Below are 16744 nucleotides of genomic sequence, written 5' to 3' on the forward strand. Positions count from 1 at the left end.
GAGAAAGATGCATTTAGAGCTTTATTCCAGGGAAAAATGTTGGATCCTTGTTTTCAGAGTCAAGCATCAAAGAGTTCTAGAATTATAATTCCATTGTGGTTCAGATATATTGGCATGCTGAAAAACAGAACAAGAAGACTTTTCTTTTCACATATGTTTTTAAATGAACAAAAATAGTTCATTAGAAAGTTCAAGGATTCTAAACTAACAAAAAACGGGAAGTTTTTCTTGCAACAAAAGTTAGCTTAGAGGCGCCTGGGTGGCTCAGTCGGTTAAGCATCTGGTCGTGATCTCAGCCCTGGTCTTGATCTCAGCCCAGGTCTTGATCTCTGGGTTATGAGTTCAAGTCCCATGTTGGGCTCCACACTAGTCGTGGAGCCTACATACAAAAAAAAAAAAAAAAAAAGAAAGAAAAGAAAAGAAAAAAAATAGCCTAATCTGACTTTGGCACAATATCCATTTTATTTAATTTGTTTAATACCATTCAAACGCACAGACAAGCTATCATTTGGCCAAATACATTATTTGACAAGCTAATATCTAATATCCGTTTATCTCTAATCTTAATAAGTACCATTTTCACACATATGTCAGGGCTAGCTAAGTGTTAGAAGCCATGCTGCATTCTGGACAAATATGTTTGATATGACATTTGTAGTCTTCATGGGGAGAAAGACAAATAGTCAAGTAATTACAGTACAGAGAAATAAATGCTATAAATAGGAGTCAACAAAGAACATGCAGGAACACAGACAATAGGCATGTAATCCAGTCTTCAGGAATCAATGAAAACACTGAAGGACTGTTCATCTAACTCAAGTGTTAAATATTAAGGCTTGACATCCAAGTGAGTGGAGAGTAAGAAGCAGGACATTCACAATAAAAGAAGTCACAAATGTAAGGGCCTACAAGAAAGACAACATAGTATTTTGGGAAAACTAAAAGGTGCTCAATAATATGGGATCACAGAATTCAAGGGAAAGACTGTTGAGCAGAAAAGCAAAGAAAGAAAAAGACCAGTTCAGAGAAAAAGTTGTATACATTGTAAGTCATATTAAGAGTCTTTCCTGAAGCCGGTGCTATATAATGTAAAGGATCCTAAAAGGAATGTGGTCTGAAAAGCATCTACTGCACCAAATCTACCATGTGATATGACATGAAAATGCTGCAAAAAGAACTGATAGATGAAAAACATGATTAAAAAGACTGGCTGCAATTTCAGTGAAATTCCAGTGAAGATGCCAGTGAATTAAGCAAGTAGCAGAGAGATATGAAGAAGTCGAGCAATTCTAAAAATGATAAAGTCAATAGAATTGCTCAGAACTCCTGCCTGATTAGATGTTGCCTTCTCCCATAAGTCAAGTTTGACACTCAAATTCATGAGTTAAATAGCTTAGCCAATTAACTAGGTGGATGGTGGTGCCACCACGATAATAAAACAGGACTACAGGGACAGATGGAGGTGTGGGTACTGAGTCAAAAAAAACCTGGGTTCAAACAGCTGGTTCGTGGAAGACATAAGACTACTTCCATCCATTAATCACTGAAGAGAATACAGAGGTAGACAATCAAGTCCCTTTCCCAGAAAACCTAGCAAGCATTTATCATGTTTCAGAATGTGTTTCACAGCTACAAATAAATAGAGATTGCGGGGTGCCTGGGTGGCTCAGTCGTTAAGTGTCTGCCTTCGGCTCAGGTCATGGTCCCAGGGTCCTGGGATCGAGCCCCGCACCGGGCTCCCTGCTCCGCGGGAGGCCTGCTTCTCCCTCTCCCACTCCCCCTTCTTGTGTTCCCCCTCTCGCTGTGTCTCTCTCTGTCAAATAAATAAAATCTTTAAATAAATAAATAAATAAATAAATAAATAGAGATTGCTAGAAAATGCATAATGCAATTGACTTAGGAATAATTTGCCTTTATCACCTTGAATGATCTATTTTTACAACTCTCAAAGCATTATATCAGAAGCCAACAAAGCACAGTATATAATGATCACCTAGAAAATCAGAAACACACACACACACATGGTGGATTTCGGTTCTGATGCCTGCTGTATACTACTAGATAGCAGGTGTTCAATCAAAATTGTTAATGTACTTTCAGTGGGTCTCATATCCTTTAAAAGCAGGTAATTAGAATTATTCACAGATACTTTGAAACCATGAATAATTCATTCCCTTCACATCAATAAAATAATTATTGAATATTTTTGTCCTTTGCTTTCTATTTCAATAAAACTACTCATGTTGTGGCACTGTCATAGGACTAAACTTTTTAAAAATGCAAATTAACATGATCCCTAGTGGATGGAAGATGTTCAGCAGACTGAGAACTTTCCATAAGCTCCATTTACTTTTTAAAAAAGCATTTCAGGGGCGCCTGGGTGGCTCAGTCGTTAAGTGTCTGCCTTCGGCTCAGGTCATGATCCCAGGGTCCTGGGATCGAGCCCCGCATCGGGCCCCCTGCTCAGCGGGGAGTCTGCTTCTCCCTCTCCCTCTCCCCCTGCTTGTGTCCCCTCTCTCGCTGTGTCTCTCTCTGTCAAATAAATAAATAAAAATCTTTAAAAAAAATAAAAAAATAAAAATAAAAAAGCATTTCAGGGTTAAATATCTTTAAAAATATTCCATATCAATACATACACCAAATGCAGTGCATTGTCAGTCCTAACTAGATATTTTCAGTCCTATTTCTTATATAAGCCCTTAAGAAAGATGGCATGCTTATATATTTATAGATACGGATGTTTTAAAGGATTAAAGCACAATACTGTAAAATACTGTTTTTATATATTTGAGAAAAATGAGATATTTTCATTTTAATAGGTCAAAAGCAATCCATGATTATAAAATATAGACTTTATAGACTTTAAAACTGTTAAAATTTTTATTTCATGAAAAAAGATTCTATTTAATTTGATAATAATAATGTTTCAGAGTGCTACAAAATAAAACATACCAGATGGCTAATCTCTGAACCTTCATAATAAAATGTTTTTTTAATAATCTGATGGAATATACCAACAATGAGTTAAAGCAATTATATGAATATTAACTTTAAAATTTGTGCAATAACATTATAACCAAAAAGCTGACATTTCTCACATTATCTATGGTGATGATATGTCATCTTCATTTATAAGGAGTTTGATATCACATTTTTTTTAAAGATTTTATTTATTTATTCATGAGAGACAGAGAGAGAGGGAGGCAGAGGGAGAAGCAGGCTCCCAAGGAGCAGAGAGCCCGATGCGGGACTCGATCCCAGGACCCTGGGATCATGACCTGAGCCGAAGGCAGACACTTAACCATCTGAGCCACCCAGGCGCCCGATATTACATTTTTTAAAGATTTGTTTATTTTTTTATTTTAGAGACAGAGAGAGTGCACAAGCAGGGTGAAGAGGCAGAAGGAGAGAAAGAATCTCAAGTAGAATCCCTGCTGAGTGCAGAGAACAATGCAAGGCTTGATCCCAAGACCTTGAGATCATGACATGACCAAAATCATGACTTAAGCGGAAATCAAGAGTTGGTCGCTCAAGCAACTGAGCCACCCACATGCCCCTTGATATTACATTTTTTTTAAAAGGGATTCTTTATCCACATAAGACAATAAAGAATATATTATCTTCTAAAAATAAAAATCTTAAATAATTTGTTGTCAATATAGACATATTGTGAATGATTTATATGAACTACCAAAGCAAAACAAAATCTCCTAAAAATTATCTTAATTTTTTACCAAGTGCTTTTTATCTCCCCTTTCTCTCCCTGTCTCTCTCTCTCTCATACAAACACACACACATACACACACACACAAATACATATGTGTACCATTCATTTGTATGTATACATATATGCATACACCCTCTGTATGTGTGGGTGTGCATTTGTATACAAACGAAAATACATACAGTGTACATACCTCATGGTGGAATTTTTAGGCTACAGTCTTCTAGAAAAACCCACTCTGAAATGCCTAAATATACAAATATACAATTTAAAAGTTTGGAAACATGGTGAGGAAATACAGAGCATTGTTAGGAAAATGCAGAGTAAATATATCTAGAAAGAGCCCTCCAGTAAAGTGGTCCCAAGCAAGGAAGGTAACTCTAAACCAAGAAGGACAAACTGAGCATTACTGCTCATTCCCAATTCATGCATGTGTACTAATTCAAGCAGTGTGCAGATTCAGCATTTGGAAATTCTTAAAAGTAAAACTTACTTTAACAGAGATATTAATAACAAACATAATTGCTGAAGTATATGGTTCTTCATGTGTTTTCAGTTTGGGTGGTGAGCAAAGAAACCAGAATTTGTGAGACAAGATGAATATTCATAAAGCTAAATATTTTCCATTTACAAAGTGTTATATTTCTTCTATGATTTACATAAGCAGTTTACTGTTAATTCTCTAACCATATGAAATAAGTTCTCGTTGGGTTATAGATACTAAGTTTTGAGGGCAGAGGGCTAGAGATTTTGGAGAAACCAATGATTTGTATTCTAACCTCTCCCTGGCATTCATTTACTATCCTGGATTATCTATTTTCACTCCAATTTTATTTCACACAGCCATTAATAGTGTAAAGTGAAGATTTGCTTTTTCTCACCAATAGTTTAATTTGCTCACAGTAGGATTCTCTGAGTGAAGATCGGCTAAGTTCTCTTTATCATTCTCCAATATGACACACCTATTGTGCTGTCCTGGACAAGTCAGAGACATTTGCTTCCTATTCGTTGGGTGTATTTTTCCAACTAAAAACTACTTGAAAAGTCTATTTGCCCATTTCTTTTTGACCACCTTCAAAAATTCTTGGTGACGCCAGTTTTCTTTTACTGTATTGATGTCCTTAGATAAGAAACTCTCTGGGACTTCAAGGAAATGCGGCAATAGAGAAGAAAAGTGAATAAGGATTTGGAGAAGCCATGATTAATAGGGTGTGTATCAAACAAAATGGCCCAAGTTTAGAGACGGGTTGTTTAACAAGAGTTAAGCAAATGGAGACACTTTGGCCAATAGCCACTGTAAACTCAGAATTTACAGCACCTGGTAATCAATCCCAAGTGGCCCCAGTAAATATGATCCTAAGTGGGGGTGGCAGATTTTATTTTCCAAAAATGGCTGCAAAGCTATTAGAATACCACATGCTTCTACAGAAATTTTCTATGCCCATTAAGAAGTGAAATCTATGTTCTCTCCTCTAAACCTTGGATGTATGTTTGTTACTGCCTCAACTATCAAGGTATAATGAAAATAAATGACACATGTGACAGCTTAGGTAGGTTATGAAAGGTGACACCACTTCTACCTGTCTCTCTCTCTGATGAGCTCATCTTTATAATCCAGTCACCATTACGAAGAATCCCCGGTTGCATGAAGAAGGTACGTGAAGTTATACTGGATGACAGACTCGGCTAAGTTCCCAGCCAACAATCAACATGAATTGTTAGACATGTAAGTGAATAAGGCTTCAGAAGATTCGGACCTGTAGGCACAAAGTTACCCTCACCCAGCCAGGCTTTGATCTTCTGGATGAGGTCCCAGATATAGGGGAGCAGAATCAAATCATCTCAACTGTGCCCCATTGGAATTCCAGACTTACAAAACCCTGGAGTGTAATAAATGGTTGATCTGTGCCACTATGTTTTGGGGTAATTTGTTAGGCAGAAATAGAAATTCAGAGAAAAGGGAAAAAAGGAGGATAAAAACTTTTATGTCTAGTATAGGGGATGAACTATAAATATCTTATAAAGTCAGGCCAGTATGTCTTGATATGTTCCAGCATGCTATGGAGTTAAGTTGTCTTGAACAAAGTTGAGGTGCTACAATTCTGTGGACTAGGAAGGTATTTGGAATGTCAGTCTTGAGGACACATGTGGATGTCCCTGTTAGCTCTTTGGAGCTATATAACTTAGTAAAAGTTAACCACAGTTTTCCACAGTGAAAGCAAGTAAGTATTCATGAGTCCATACTAATATAAACAGAAGACTGAATAAATAAATGAGGAAGAAAAGACAAATCGTCCATGCAGAAGAATTTTAAATAATTTATATATTTAACCCTCAAGTAGATGAAGCTTAACTCCCCACCTCTTAAGTGTAGGTGGAACATAGCGACTTCCTTCTAAAAAGTACTATATAGAAGGGGGAGAAAAAAAGTAACTTTATAATAGAGACATCTCAGCCAGATGATCAGTGTTAATATCACTAGTAATAAGTCATGTTGACAGCATGTATCACTGATATGATAAAAATGCACTTCATTTCTGTGGTCTTCCTCCCTAAAGCCCATAATTCCACTCTAATTACGAGAAAGACCAACAGACAAACCAAGACTGAAGGACAGTCTACAGAATGCCTAACCAGTATTCCTCAATATTATTAAATATTGTCAATATTATCAAAAATAAAAACAAAAATTGTCATAGCTTAGTGGATCCTCAGGAAACATGATGACTAACTGTAATGTGGTAACTTGGATAGGATTCTGGAACAGAAAAAGGACATTAGGTAAAAACTAGGGAAATATTAACAAAGCATGACTTTATTTAACAATAACATATCAATATTGTCTCATTAGCTGTGAAACATATACGATACCATTTTAAGATAAGAGAGGAGAAACTGGGCACAGGTTGTATGGGAACTCTATATTATCTTTATAACTTCTGTATAGGTTTAAAACTATTCTAATTTTTTTAAAGCTTACTTTAAAAAAAAACAGGGATTTTTCACATTAAAATAATCAAAGTTATTGTTTATCTCTAGGGTCATTCTGAGACCTGGAAATGGGAATTAACTCTTGGTCCTTTATTACTTGCATACCCTCAGCCTGCAAGGAGGGGCAGGAGCCCAGGTTGCACACTGGGGCTTCCAGTGACAGTGGAGTTTTGAGTGAGAAACTAGTTCTGGAGAGTAAGGAGGGACTGAAAGCACAAAATCAACATGCTCCCTATACTCATCGCTTTACAGCATTCTCTGGTAGAGACAAACTTAATAAAGTAAGTACAGAAGTAAAAATAATTTTCTGATAGTTTTAGATGGATATGTTGCTCTGAGAATATGTTACAGAGGAAGTTTACCTTGTTAATAAAGACCCCTCTGAGAAAGGGATGGGTGAGCATAATCTGAAGAAAGAGTACAGATTAACTCAATGAAATGAAGTGAAGTGGTGTTTAGGATGGGACTCATTCCAGGCAGAGGATCTAGCTCATGCAAAGACACTGTGGCAAGAAACAGCATACAAAGGATTGTAAAGTGGAAAACAGAGAATGACGGGAAGTCTGGACCAAGATGTGTCTAAGCGAAGATATCTGGGCGAGATCAGTAAAATCGGAAGAGCCTTCTGCTTGGAAGGTAAGCCACCCAATGTCAAGAGGCTGATGGAGGCTTGAAAGGCAGAGTTGATGCCAAAATCCAAGCTTTTTCTAACATAGCACCTTGCCTCTCTACTAATGTCATCACCTAAATAAGGCTGCCATTGTTCTATTTATAAAATAGATGAGTTACTAAGTGCCAATATTAAACCGAACAATTAAAAAGGAAAACAAACAAACAAAACAACTTTGGAGGTTAAGAACAAATTACTAAAATTGCCTTTTACTGAAACAGGAAAACACCAGGGCCACTTCTCTCACTATTTGCTTGTGGCCCATCTGTTGCAGGAGAGTCCCTCTCTGGGTTTTACAGGCTGAGAAGTGACATTTGCATGAATTCAGACTTTTTCAGGCAGAGTCTGACAGATGCAAACTGGGTTTGTGTGATTGCTGGGGAGCTCCGTGAGGAGGGTGACTGATGGGAATGAGCTGCCGAGAATAATCAGAGCAGAAGGAGGGTTTGCAAAGGGCTGAACAAGCTCGGCAAAGCTCAGGTCATTGCCTCTGAGAGTTGAAACCTCTAAAGAAAGAGTTTTGCATATTGATTTCCTCATTCGTCTGCCTAGTGGCCTGGATTGCTAATTATGGGTTGGTGTCCTAGTCTCTGGCGAGACATATGCTAAAGATCTAAATAGCAAATTTGCCCTTACCCCATGCACACACACACACATTGACATGCACACAAGGTGTCAGATCTTAAAACAGATCTTATTATTTTATTTCTATATGCTTTATTAGACTTCTATTTTTATTTACTTCTAAGATTTTATAAACTGTGTTCTAGAATCTTTTGCAATTGCAATTTTATCAGAATCCCTGTCTGCAGGGTAACCACTGTACTAAATTTGCTGTTTATCATTCCCAAGCATGTATAAATATATTACTGGTATTTTGATTGCTTTTAACGTTATAGAACACTGTACATAGCATTATGCTACTTTTTTATGCATAGCATTATAAGGGGTTATTACCCATGTTGATATGTTTTATTCATTTTTACTGCTTAATAGGATTAAGCAGTAAATACATAATGATTTAATTATAAACTTGCTGTTGGTAAACACAGAAGTTTCATGTCTTTTATCTCAGATCAATGTTTTTTTTCCCTAGAATTCAAACTTTATGATATTACTTTTGCCACAATAGTTACATTCATTTTGTGTTTGCACAGATAACATTTTTTTCCAGCCCTTTATTGGTATCTTCTTATGTATTTGCAAGATGGTCATCTCTTACCAACACAAAACAGTTGGATATTTTTAAAAAGCCCATTCAGATCATTTCTGGCTCTAATTAGTGATATATTCTAATTATGTTTATAATTGCTTTTATATTTGGACTTAACATACCTAACACTGGAAATTTTTGTTTATTATTCTTTGCCTTTACTTTTTATTCCTGGATATTTTATGTTGATTTAAAAATTCACTACTTTTCTTTTTTTCATCTATGGATTCTTTTTTATTATCTAAATTAGCTAACAAATGGTACATCATTAGATTTTAGTGTAGTGTTCAATGACTCATTAGTTGCCTATAACACCCAGTGCTCATCACATCACGTGCCCTCCTTAATGCCCATCACCCAGTTACCCCATCCACACACCCACCTCCTTTTCCACAACCCTCTGTTTGTTTCCCGGAGTTCAGTCACTCATTGATTGGCTCCCTCCCTGATTAGACTCTAAAAATAAAGTTTTAATTTCTATCCTTTAGAGAAAAACTTACATTAAAAAAATATACTCATTTATAAATCTTGCCCACAAACCTAGCCATTTGTATGCTTGACCAAAACAAAACATACATGTCAGCATGTTTTCAGCACTGAGAGATCTCTGGTTTGTTAGTGAGAGCTTTAGTTTAACCTTTTCTTAAATAAACAATTAGTGTAGGGCGCCTGGGTGACTCAGTTGTTAAGCATCTGCCTTCGGCTCAGGTCATGATCTCAGGGTCCTGGGATGGAGCCTCGCATCACATCGGGCTCCCTGCTCCAGGGAAAGCCTGCTTCTCCCTCTCCCACTCCCCCTGCTTGTGTTCCCTCTCTCGTTGTGTCTCTCTCTGTCAAATAAATAAAATCTTTTTTAAAAAATTTATAAATAAATAAATAAATAAATAAAAGAAACATTAGTGTATTTAGCTCAGCTCGGCTTGTTCATAACTCCTCTGACTTCCTTCCAGGTTCCCTTTATTTCCGTTTAAGTGCATCATTTAATATTCTTTTGAGTGAATTTCTGGATGCATCTCTTTTACATAACTCTGAAAATTCATTCATCTTTCAAAATTAAGGGCAAAGTAAACTAGCTAATGTGTACCTTATTTTTCCCCAGCTCTGAAGATATTATCCTGTTATTTTCTGCTATTTATTTTTGTTGAGGAGAAGTTTGTCGTCAGTCTACTTAACTTGACTCTGTAATCATCTACCCCTCATTTTCTGTAGATTTTAAGATCTTCACTGATCTGTACTTTCACTAGGATGTATCTACGGTATGATTTATTCTTATTTATTCCGCATTGGATTCAACCTCTGAGCTAAGGACCAATGCCTTCTTTCAATTGTGGAAATACAAACTTAAATCTCCCCTTAAATGTTTTCTATACCCTGCCTTCCATTTGCTCTTTCTGAAACACCTGCCAGATAGGCTTGGAATTTATAATCTGTTCTTCATCACTCTGAACTTCTATTTTTTTTATTTTAAATATTTCTTTGCCTTTTTTTTTTTTAAAGATTTTATTTATTTATTTGACACAGAGAGAGACAGCGAGAGAGGGAACACAAGCAGGGGGAGTGGGAGAGGGAGAAGCAGGCTTCCTGCCGAGCAGGGAGCCCGATGCGGGGCTCGATCCCAGGACCCTGAGATCATGACCTGAGCCGAAGGCAGTTGCTTAACCAACTGAGCCACCCAGGTGCCCCTTCTTTGCCTTTTAAGTTGGGGTCCGGATGAATCCCTCACTGCTTCATTTAAAATCACTAATTTTCTCATTCACTATTCAGTTCGGAATTACTGATTACACACATATGTTACTCTCAATTATATGTATATTACATATACTGTATATTATACATACACAATATTTTTCTAAGAATTCTAGTGGTTATTTCCCGCCCACCCTCCAACTTGCACCCTTCCAGTTTTATTTCTGCTTTTCATTTCATTTAAAACACTGAATTCTTTTATGGGTAGGGTCTCTCTATTCCTCTAGTTGAACTAATTGTACTCATCTTTTTCTGAGTCTCTAGCCAAGTCTATAATAAAGTTTAAATATTATTGTTCTACAAGTTTTAACAATTATCTCTTTTCATAGAGTATTTTTTAATAAAGGTAGAGGGTCTTCCACTAACAGACTCATTCATTTAATATTCTTATTTTCATCTGCTTATTTTTATACCAATTAAAACCTATTACACCAAGGGTCTATCCGTACTAGTTGAGACATGACAACAATGCATCTTTAATTTACTTGTTCCTTCCACTCAGATTCCTGCACTTCATAGCTACATAACTGTGACTAATCTACCTAATGTCTCTTAGCCTCCGTTCCTTTATTAATGTTATGGAAATAGAAATACCTTCTTCACAATTCCTGTGAGAAACAAAAATGATTTTTAAAACTGTCCCTAACACAAGACAAACCCATATAATGCTGGTTCTTTACTTTCACATTCTTATTGTATTCATTTTACTTAGGATCTATATTCAGGACCAAGGAGGAAGTTATGGAGATGTCAGATTATTGACCTAAATCATTAATATTTCAATATATTTAACAGAATATTTGAGGTTGCTGCCAAGATCTTATTATGTTTATGAGTCTCAAGTTATTCAATAAACGTGGGAACTGAAATCTTTGTATGTACTTCGTGTAAGCATCTGTATGAGTGGGAAGGTGAGAAACAGGGAAGGAGGAAATGAGTCTTCCAATAAAGTCATTCCTTATAGCAACATTAGTGGGGGGGGGGGGGGGAGACACCTAATTTTGATATATTGCTTAAATGCCCTGCTGAAATTTGCAAACCTGGGAGATAAGGCCCAACATTCATTCAATAATTCACTTAGCAAATATTTCTTGGGCACCTTCTATGTGCCAAGCATTTCTTTCGATGCCAGAAATATAGAAATAAACAAAACCATTTGTTATCATAAATATAAAAGCTAAGTTTGTTCACCTCCTAACTGCCATCAAGTACTCTTCTGCAGAAGGAAATCCCCAGGGTTTTTGTGGAAACAAGTACAATGTTAAATAGTGGTTTGTTCTCCCTAAATCAGATAACACACATTTAGGCAACATCAGGAAGAGCATATGCTCTGTCTAACGGCAAACTTCTCCTCACAATCTTCCAGGCCATTACACATACGAAACAGCAAGTTACGTTTCTCACACTATATTTAGTCCTATTTTAAAACAAACTAGGGCATCCTCAGGGTAGTAAGTGTTCTGATAGCCATAGGCTCTAAGAATATTTCATGGATTGAGCTAAATTTATCTTGGATAAAAGTGGACTTAGCTGTCATGTGAAAGCAGTTTTCAAAATCTTGAAGATACAGTAAAAGAAGGATTAGAAATAATCTATATGCTTCTGGAGAACATGATTAAAATTAACATCTGTCAGTATCAATACATTCAGGATAAAATGCAAAATATTACTTCAGCACAGTGGTTCTCAAAGTGTTGTCCTTGGACCACATCAGCATCAATCAGGGATTTGTTAAAAATGTAAATTCTTGGGGGCGCCTGGGTGGCTCAGTTGGTTAAGCGACTGCCTTCAGCTCAGGTCATGATCCTGGAGTCCCTGGATCAAGTCCCGCATCGGGCTCCCTGCTCGGCAGGAAGTCTGCTTCTCCCTCTGACCCTCCCCCCTCTCATGTGCTCTCTCTCTCTCAAATAAATAAATAAAAATCTTTATAAAAAAAATGTAAATTCTTGAATTTACTGAATCAGTAAGGCCCAGCAATGTGTATTCTAACAAGCCAGGGCTTGTTTCTTTTTAAAAATTTTTCTAGCTTTATTGAGATGTAATTGACATATTAACATTATGTAAGTTTAAGGTACACAACATGATGATCTGATTCATGTATATATTGCAAAGTAATTACTTCAATAAGATCCATTAACACATCCATCATCACACATGGTTAGTATTTGTTGTGGTGGTGGTTGGTGGTGAGAACATGTGAGATGTATTCTCTTAGCAACTTTCAAGTACTCAATACAGTTAACTTTAGTCACCGTGCTCTATGTTAGATCCCCAGAATTTATTCATCTTGTAACTGGAAATTCATACCTTTGACCAACATACCTTCATTTCCCTCTACCTCCCACACCCTGAGCCCCTGGTAACCACCCATCTATTGTTTCTGAGTTCCACTTTTTTAGATTCCTCATGTAAGTGAGATCATATGGTATTTGTGTTTCGTTGTCTGACTTATTTCACTGAGCACAATGCCCTCAAAGTTCATCCATGTTGTCGCATATGGCAGTATTTCCTTCCTTCTTATAGCGGAATAATATTCCTCTGTGTGTGTATCATAGTTTCTTGTTTGTTTTTTTATCCATTCATCCAAAGATGAACACTTCCACTGTTTCCATGCCTTGGCTATTTATGAATCATGCTACAATGTACATCCCTCCAAGTGTTTGATGTGTATTACTACTGGAGATATACTACCCTAGCATGAACTTAGGACAAACTTATCCATTTCTCCAGACTGATCTCTTTTTACTTCAGCACATGTGCTTGTGTTCTAGCTTCACTGTACTTCTACACAAGCTTTCAAAATGCAAGGTCTACGTATATAATATTAACCCTTCTCAATTTTCCTTTCTTGACAAACTTCTATTCAATCTTTAACACTTACCTTCTTTGTTCCTTCAGTAGCTCCTAGTCAGAGTTACTTATCCTTTCTGGACTTCCAAACTATTTTTACTTAACAACATTAGACAATTACCTGTTTGCCTATTTAGACAAGCAATCAGGTAAATGGTAATACCTGGATTTCTGGTTATTACATACTCATGATTACATGTGCTTTAACTGTACCTCTAGAGCGGTCCATTAAATGAGTGTTCCAAGTGACTCTTAACTGTCTGAATGGTTTGGGGAAATTTTCATGTCCACTAAGTACTGTAGAGGATCATGCAGAAAGGAAAAGTAGAGTCAGTATGGCTAAATGACCAGCAACTCTTCATAACAGTCCAGAGCCTTCATTCATGAGATTTTAGGCTAAGATAAAAACAAAAAGAAGGCTTAAGGAAAAATTTCCAGGAAAAATCTAAAGCCAGCAGCATATCTAATTGGTTTACTTCTGAGCCATATCACAAAATTCAGTACAGAATGGTAACAATAATCCAGAATATTAAGAAAAAGTTGAAAATGCTTAAAATATCTTTCCATGAGCCCCAAAGGGGAGAAAGAAAAAAAAATCAGATTCTTTTCTGAGCCATAAATTTGCTAGGTGTTTATACAGAATATAATTCAGCAGCAGTCAAGTTTATTCTAATAGGTAACAATGAAAGCTTATATTTATTAACCAGTGTCTGAGACCAGTATTTGAGAACAGAGGTCTCCTTGGGAAACAATCTCAGGAAGGCGTAAAAAGGGAGTGTAAAAGCCAACATAGGGTGTATTAATGAGAAGGCAATTGCTGTGGGAGACTGGGGGTTCAGGTCCGTTGGGGATCTCTGCCAAGGCCTTTTTAGCATTTGACTCGACTGAGAGGCAAAATGGGGTATTTAATCATGAATCCTATCAAGTCATTAGCTGAAGACCGCTCCTCAGAGCCAATCATTTTCCTGGGACAGAGAAAGACCTCAGCAGAGAATGCACATCATGTGTTCCAGAAAAGCAAGGGCCAAGAGTATCTGGATGAGAGTTACCAGCTCCTGCTATAGACAAAGCTATCATAATCATGAACACATATTTTTACAAACATTACTTAATATACCCTTTTCAAGAACTCTATGAGTTAAGCATTACTATTATACTATTGTCTCCATTTTACGGATGAGGAAACTGAAGCAAAGAGAGGTTTAGTAATTGCCCAAGGCAGCAACAGGAAGAGTGGAAGTGACTTGGCAATCTGACCTCAGACTTCTTGTTTTCAAAATCCACCTGGGAATTGCTATCCACCCACCTGGTTGACCATCTAAGATCAATGAAGTTTATCAAATCTTGATTCTTCCCATCCCTATGCAAATGTATCTGTTTCTAGTAATGGGCCACTTTCTCCCGGAGCCCATGTCTAATTACAACTGTCACTCTTTCATGCTTACCAAATATTCCCATGACAGTCAGTCACAGCATCTTCAGATAGTCAGCTCCAGAAATACTTTTCTACCTACTAGACTTTACTCCTACTATTGTTTTCTCTTTTTAAAATAATTACACGGGGCGCCTGGGTGGCTCAGACGGTTAAGCGTCTGCCTTTGGCTTAGGTCATGATCCCAGAATCCTGGGATCGAGTCCCGCATCAGGCTCCCCGCTCCTTGGGAGCCTGCTTCTCCCTCTGCTTCTCTCTCTCTCTCGCTCTCTGTCTCTCATGAATAAATAAATAAAATCTTTAAAAAAATAAAAAAATAAAATAAAATAATTACACTATCTCCTTTGGCTTACATGTTTCAAAAAATCAGTATCATTTTACACTTCATCTTCTTTTCTCTTTGGCACCACTCTTGGTGAGCCCACTTTCTTGCAGGTGAAGCTGACAGTCATCCTCTTTGTTATTTTTCAGCTGACATAGACTTTGAGTGAAAATGCATCAAAGCAGTATATATAAGACCATCAATGGCAAAGATGAATGTGAAATTAAGCATGAAAGATCTGAAAACAAAACAAAACAAAAACAAAACTCTTCCTAGATTCTCTTGCCATTTAAAGTCCATGATGAATGTTTTAACAGTTTTTTTCTTAGATTTTTCTAGCCCCTATTTGACTATGACATATTCTGCTAAAAAACACATGCTTTAAGTAGTTCAATAATTTACTGAACTCCCAGGTTAATACTATGAGACAATGGGCTGATTCAGTCAAACCTTTGGTTAGTTACCACTCAAATCAATGAAATAGAAAAATCTGTAAACACAGTCAGAGATGGTGAAGTGATTAGTTGCGTTTCCTGAAAGGCTTCATCAAAATATTCTGAGAATCCAAGAAACAGGGAACAAGGGTGCTTTATAGTCTATCCATGACCTTGGTTTTTTATTTCTCTGGTACAATTTAGTAGGATGTCTGCTTTGTTTTAACTATTTGGACCAAGTTTCATTATTTATATAATAAGTTCTTGAATCTAAAATATTGTATTTCTCAATGAAAACTGCTGTCAGTTTTTTATTTTTTTTTTTATTTCTCTGGTTTTTTATTTCTCTGGTACAATTTAGTAGGATATCTGCTTTGTATTAACTACCTGGACCATGTTTCATATTTATATAATAAATTCTTGAATCTAAAATATTGTATTTCTCAGTGAAAACTGCTGTCAGTACACCTGCCTCAAATTTTTATTCCCAAACCTCCTTTGTTTTATATTTCATTACCTAGAGAAACCTAAACTCTGGTTAGCCTCAACTTTAAGGAAAAAATCCATAAAACATGTGTTATTGACAATTCTTTTTTTGTTTATCTGTATTTACCACCCACACTTCTACCAAGACCCTCACTAACTTTCTTAACTAATATTTTACATAAATCCCCCATCTCAAAAAAAATAAAAAACAGTAGTGATATCAACTAGAGATATCTGTTTCCAATTAGATGCTATTTACATTCTTTGTGAAAAGACAAGGATAAGAAGACTTATACTACTTGCTTCAAATATATTACTCTCCAACTATAAAACAAAATTCATTAACTCATCCTTTGAAATATTTTATGCACTTACTCAACAAATATTTGTTCGCTCTTTATCAATTTCCAAATATTTTGTTAGTCACCGAGTCACTGAGGACTGTCAGCTTCACCTGCAAGATCATGAATAAAAGCAAACAATGTCCTGGCTTCATGATGTTTACTGCCAATAGAGTAGATAGACATTAATTAAGTAATCACAGCAAGAAGTTTTAAATTTCCAAAGTTATCAGCATTAAAAATTGAATTATTTGGGGCTATGAGCATATACAATAGGAATTTTAGAAAGTCAGGAAAATCTTGGTGCATTTAGGAAAATGATAGCTTAGCTGAGATCTAAAGAATGAAAAAACATTAGTTAGACAAAGATGGAAGGAGGAGGGCAGCAACCTCTTCGACCTCAGGCGCAGCAACTTCTTCCTAGAAACATCACCAAAGGCAAGGGAAGCAAGGACAAAAATGAACTATTGGGACTCCATCAAGATAAAAAGCTTTTGCAGAGCAAAAGAAACAGTCAACAAAACCAAAAGACAAC

This window comes from Leptonychotes weddellii, chromosome 16 (assembly GCF_054177405.1).
Source record: "Leptonychotes weddellii isolate Sample4059 chromosome 16, ASM5417740v2, whole genome shotgun sequence".
Taxonomy (NCBI): domain Eukaryota; kingdom Metazoa; phylum Chordata; class Mammalia; order Carnivora; family Phocidae; genus Leptonychotes; species Leptonychotes weddellii.